The sequence below is a fragment of the Engraulis encrasicolus genome, chromosome 6, assembly GCF_034702125.1.
Source record: "Engraulis encrasicolus isolate BLACKSEA-1 chromosome 6, IST_EnEncr_1.0, whole genome shotgun sequence".
Lineage (NCBI taxonomy): Eukaryota > Metazoa > Chordata > Actinopteri > Clupeiformes > Engraulidae > Engraulis > Engraulis encrasicolus.
Genome location: NC_085862.1, coordinates 50890180 through 50895179, shown reverse-complemented (window position 1 = coordinate 50895179; position 5000 = coordinate 50890180). Strand labels below are relative to the sequence as shown.

Genomic DNA, 5000 nt, shown 5'->3' with positions numbered 1-5000 from the left:
TATGTTTTCAAGAGGAAAAATATCAATTTTGTAGGTTTTTAACTAATGTTACGTAAAAACAGGGCGTCATGTCAACCACCCATATACACATATATTCACACACTCTCTCCCCCTTCCTCTCTCTGTCTAACATCAACACACATGCCAAAACATATGCACACACTCATGTAAACAAATACAAGCACATGCTCCTGCTATCGCACGCTGGTCTATCTATCTATCTATCTATCTATCTATCTATCTATCTATCTATCTATCTATCTATCTATCTATCTATCTATCTATCTATCTATCTATCTATCTATCTATCTATCTATCTATCTATCTATCTATCTATCTATCTATCCCCTTTGATGCTCTGTGCCCCCCCCCCCCCCCCAAACACCAGCGCAACGTAATCATCAATGCAGACCAAACACTTCCAGTGTTCCCCAGTGTACTGACAGTATTACTATCCTTAATGACCTCCATTCATCAAGTAGCCAATATGAAGGTCAGTGCACGTCTTGCACATGTCAATATGTTTATGTGGATGAGTGTTCAGGGACTTAGCAGATATCTGTAGTCTCAGCCCCCTTGCAACACTGAAGTAACAGCCACTGACATTTACGTGACAATCATGAACAAATAGCAGTACTGTAGTGCGAACCTTTATTAAAAAAATAGCATAGTAATATAAGCACATGACTGCACCTGCACTGCACAGTTAAATCATTTATAAACGTATTTACACAAAAAACAAACACACACATAAACACAGAGAGAGAGAGAGAGAGAGAGAGAGAGAGAGAGAGAGAGAGAGAGAGAGAGAGAGAGAGAGAGAGAGAGAGAGAGACAGAGAGAGAGAGAGACAGAGAGACAGAGAGAGAGAGTTGATGGGTTCACTTGCATAAAGGAAGTTGACGGTTCACTTACCCGGGACGGGCACTCAGCTGTGGCTGTCTCCACATGGGCGCTCCCTTGATCCACTTCAGCTCTGCATGTGTGAATGAAGGACCGTGTGTATGCGGAGGAGTGTGTGTGTGTGTGTCCGGCTCACTGCTGGCTGCCCTCCGTGGTCCTGGTGGTTCCGTTGGTCCAGTGCGAACAAGTCCCCTCGCGCTGGTGAGTGTGTAAGAGCGACAGCAAGCGTGTGTGTGTGTGTGTGTGTGTGAGAGCTACAGTGAGCGTGTGCATGTGTGTGTGGGAGCATGTGTGTGCAACAGAATGGTATGTGTGGCGGTAGGAGAGGAGAGAAGAGGTGCACAGCTGGTCACGGAGCTCTGCTGTCACTGATCTACAGGGCGCTGCGCTGCGCTGCTCTACTCTATTCCACACACTGGCATCAGCACATGAGCCCCTCTGCAGCCCAAGCTCGTTTCTCTCGCTCTCTCTCTCTTTTTTCCTCCCTCTCTCCCTCCCTCACTAGGCTTCCCTCCCTCTCTCTCTCCCTCACTCTGTAAGCTCGCCCCTCTCTCTTTCTCTCTCTCTCTTTGCTCCCGTCTCTCAGCCTCTCTCTCTGCTTCTCTCTCTCTCTCTCTCTCTCTCTCTCTCTCTCTCTCTCTCTCTCTCTCTCTCTCTCTCTCTCTCTCTCTCCGGCTTAGAGGTGGCTTCTCCTTATGGTCATCATTCTGTCCGCTGCCTCGCTGCCTCTTGCTCATATACAGTACACCGAGACAACCTCCGTCCTCTCTCCCTCTCTCTCACTCACACTCCCTCTATCGCTCCCACTTGCTAATACCCACCAAGACAGCCTCCGCTTTCCTGCGCTCTCCCTCTCTCGCTCTCTCTCTCTCTGTCTCTCTGTCTGTCTGTCTCTCTCTCTCTCTCTCTCTCTCTCTCTCTCTTGACTGCTACCTCTCTCTCTCACACACACATCCAGTCCCCTCTCACAGGCATGCAGACACACACCCACACATCCACGCGCAGTCGAGGCAGCACCCCTCACTGCTGTTCGCACACACACGCGGGTGATGCACACACACACACACACACCCCCACGCAGCAGCCCTAGCCGGAGCTCGCACACGCCTGCGCACACAAGACTCCGTCTCTCGCTCCTTTTTTCACACTCTCTCTAAGATATACAGTATATATGCATGACTTTGGCTTGCCAGTGTCTCACCCTCCACCAACACTCTCTCTCTCTCTCTCACACACATACACACACGCACACACACGCACACACACACACCGTCCGCTCTCGGCCAGCGTTGCGTTGCGTTCCTCCAGATCCTTTGTTCTTCACAAGCCAGGCGGCTCCTTCTGTTCCACAGACCGGCAATATGCAGCGGAGCATGAATGCACCACTGCAGCCGCGCAAGCTACCGTGTGTGTGTGTGTGTGTGTGTGTGTGTGTGTGTGTGTGTGTGTGTGTGTGTGTGTGTGTGTGTGTGTGTGTGTGTGTGTGTGTGTGTGTGTGTATGTATCTTTATATGTCTTTTTGCAGAATTTATTTGCATTAATGTGTATTATGTTTGTGTGTGTGTGTGTGTGTGTGTGTGTGTGTGTGTGTGTGTGTGTGTGTGTGTGTGTGTGTGTGTGTGTGTGTGTGTGTGTGTGTGTGTGTGTGTGTGTGTGTGTGTGTGTGTGTGTGTGTGTGTGTGTGTGTGTGTGGTGTTTTGTGTGTGTGTTTGTGCATATGTTCACAAATCCAAATCCAAACACTGCTCTGCTAATTGTTCCCCGTGTTTTTGTTTGTGTCTCTTTTCTTCTGTCCTGCCAAGCTCCCTCTTTTTCTCATTCTCTCTCATTCTCTCAAGTGCTATCTCTCTCTCTCTCTCTCTCTCTCTCTCTCTCTCTCTCTCTCTCTCTCTCTCTCTCTCTCTCTCTCTCTCTCTCTCTCTCTCTCTCCCTTTCTCTCTCTTTCCTAATCTTCTCTCTCCATCTCCCTCTCTCCTGTTCTCTGCCAAGTCTGCTCTTCCTCTCGCTACTACTGTGGTTGTGAAGCTTTACAACTCTCTCCGCCAGCCAGCAGGCAGCCAAGGGACCGTCTCAATACTGCACATGGCATGAACAAATGTAGAATGTGTTGTGCTATGAGGCCAAAATCGATCTGCCAATAGGACCAAGACGATAGGGTGCGTTCAGGTAAATTGGGCCATCAGGTAAATTGGGCCGGATAAGCATTTGGTGTCTCATTTCTTTTAATTCTACAGACCAACCACCACAAATGTACTGAAATTGTTGGAACATTATTACTCTATCTGTTAAAAGTAATTTGAATAGCATAACACTTTTTTGATGGCCAGGAGGAACCCTCATATGGAGAGCGAAAGAAGAAAGTAAATTTTCAGTCTTGCCAAAATAAGAAATCGTCTAGATAAAATAAGGATGATACTGTTTTCAGATGTGATAAAAACTGGAAAAACGGATACGCTTTTAGGTTTGAATATGTGCCTTTAATCTGGAAAAACATAGTTGTGGCATCATTGTGACTAAAAAATAAACTATTGGCCCATTTTAGCTGAACATGTTAAGATAAAATGGGCCGCCCCTTTCAGGTAATTTGGGCCGTTTTTTTCTATGGGAATTACCATTCATATTTTCTACAAAAACAATGTGACCATTATTGAAGATGGAGGTGTCAGGGGAGCTATTTTAATGAAGTTGTGATATCTTTTTGGAAACAGATGTGTTAAAAACCACGAAAAAATGGAAAACTATTAAAATCATCCCTAATTTTGTTTTTCTTTTGTGCAATTCTTCATTTTACCATCAGAATGAATAGGTGGCCCATTTTACCTGAATAGGTGGCCCATTTTACCTGAATGATTTTTTCCATCCAGGATGACACACCTGTCACTTAAACTTGTAAACATGTATAATTTTTACATTAATCACCTTGCTTTTTGTCATGAGATGGAAGATTACGAGTCACTTTATGAAATCAAACTTAACTTTGGGTAATGTATTGATGTTCTACCTCAGATTTCATTAGTCTTTCTGAATTTGCCAAAAAGTGGCCCAATTTACCTGAATGCACCCTACATCTCAAGAGGCCTTCGACATGAAGAAGACTCACACTATGTGCCGTTGTCATGAAGACACTATACTAAGCACTAAGCTGTACTGTAGAAGCAGTGGAATGGTGAGTAACATGGCATCATAAAAGTAAGTTCACTAGTTCACGATATGAAATTTGGAAAGGCATGTATGCATAAGGCATGCTTGCTTCTTGTGACCGTGCGGCTCTGGCTGGAGAGCAGTTGTCTATGCAGGTGGACTGATCATCAAAGTGCTTCACGGGGTCCGCACGGATCGTTGCACTCGAGAAGCTAGCGATTAATTGAATGCGTGGTGCACAGAGATTATGATTATAGCAGCATATCAGGCAAGGTCGCTGACCATGGTGCTGAAGTACCGCCAAGCAGCGGTAAACATCCTTGAGTTTGGAAGTACAGAGTGCCACTGAGAGCTCCGGCGGTATCTGCACCCACAGATATGTGCAAGGTCTGAGTGGACACCCCCCGACCGATGATGGTCAGAGAGCAGTGACCCTAAATGTCTGTCCATCCGCAGAGCAGAGACTTTAGAGAAACAAATAGATTTAAATACATTCTAAATGCACTTAGAGAGTGCAGACCTCTGTCAAGGAAGCTGTATGATAGAGCACTTGACTACGTTATTATTTATTTTAAGTCTTTCTGCCTTCTTTTTTTGGAGTTGTAGGATAGCAATGATGAAGAATCTTTTAAAAATCCTGGTTCCAGTTCATGACCCGGATCACCACCAAAATTCATCCAAATCCGTTCATAAGTTTTTGAGTTATCATGCTGACAAACACATAAACAAACAAACAAACAGACAGACAGACAGACAAACAAACAGACAGATAGACCAACGTGACCAAAAACATAAACTCCTTGGCGGAGGTAATAATATAGTCATTTTAATTAGGTCATAAGGGGGGTAACATCATCCGATGTGTGTACTTAACAGGTTTAAGTCAGCTTGGCAGAGCAAACATCCCTCCACTTCGTAGCAAGAAGTTCTTGGGTTCTACCTCATCGTCTTAAAAC

At 45.3% G+C, this 5000-nt stretch overlaps 1 protein-coding gene across 1 annotated transcript in view; it reads right to left on the bottom strand.

The window, feature by feature from the left end:
• The window catches only part of lingo3a (leucine rich repeat and Ig domain containing 3a), an 80138-nt gene extending 78836 nt beyond the window's left edge, over positions 1-1302 (bottom strand). Inside the window, exon 1 of the mRNA XM_063200288.1 lies at positions 916-1302. The gene's annotated coding sequence lies outside the window, so the exon portion shown is untranslated. The remainder of the gene's footprint in view (positions 1-915) is intronic.
• Positions 1303-5000: the final 3698 nt, after the last annotated feature.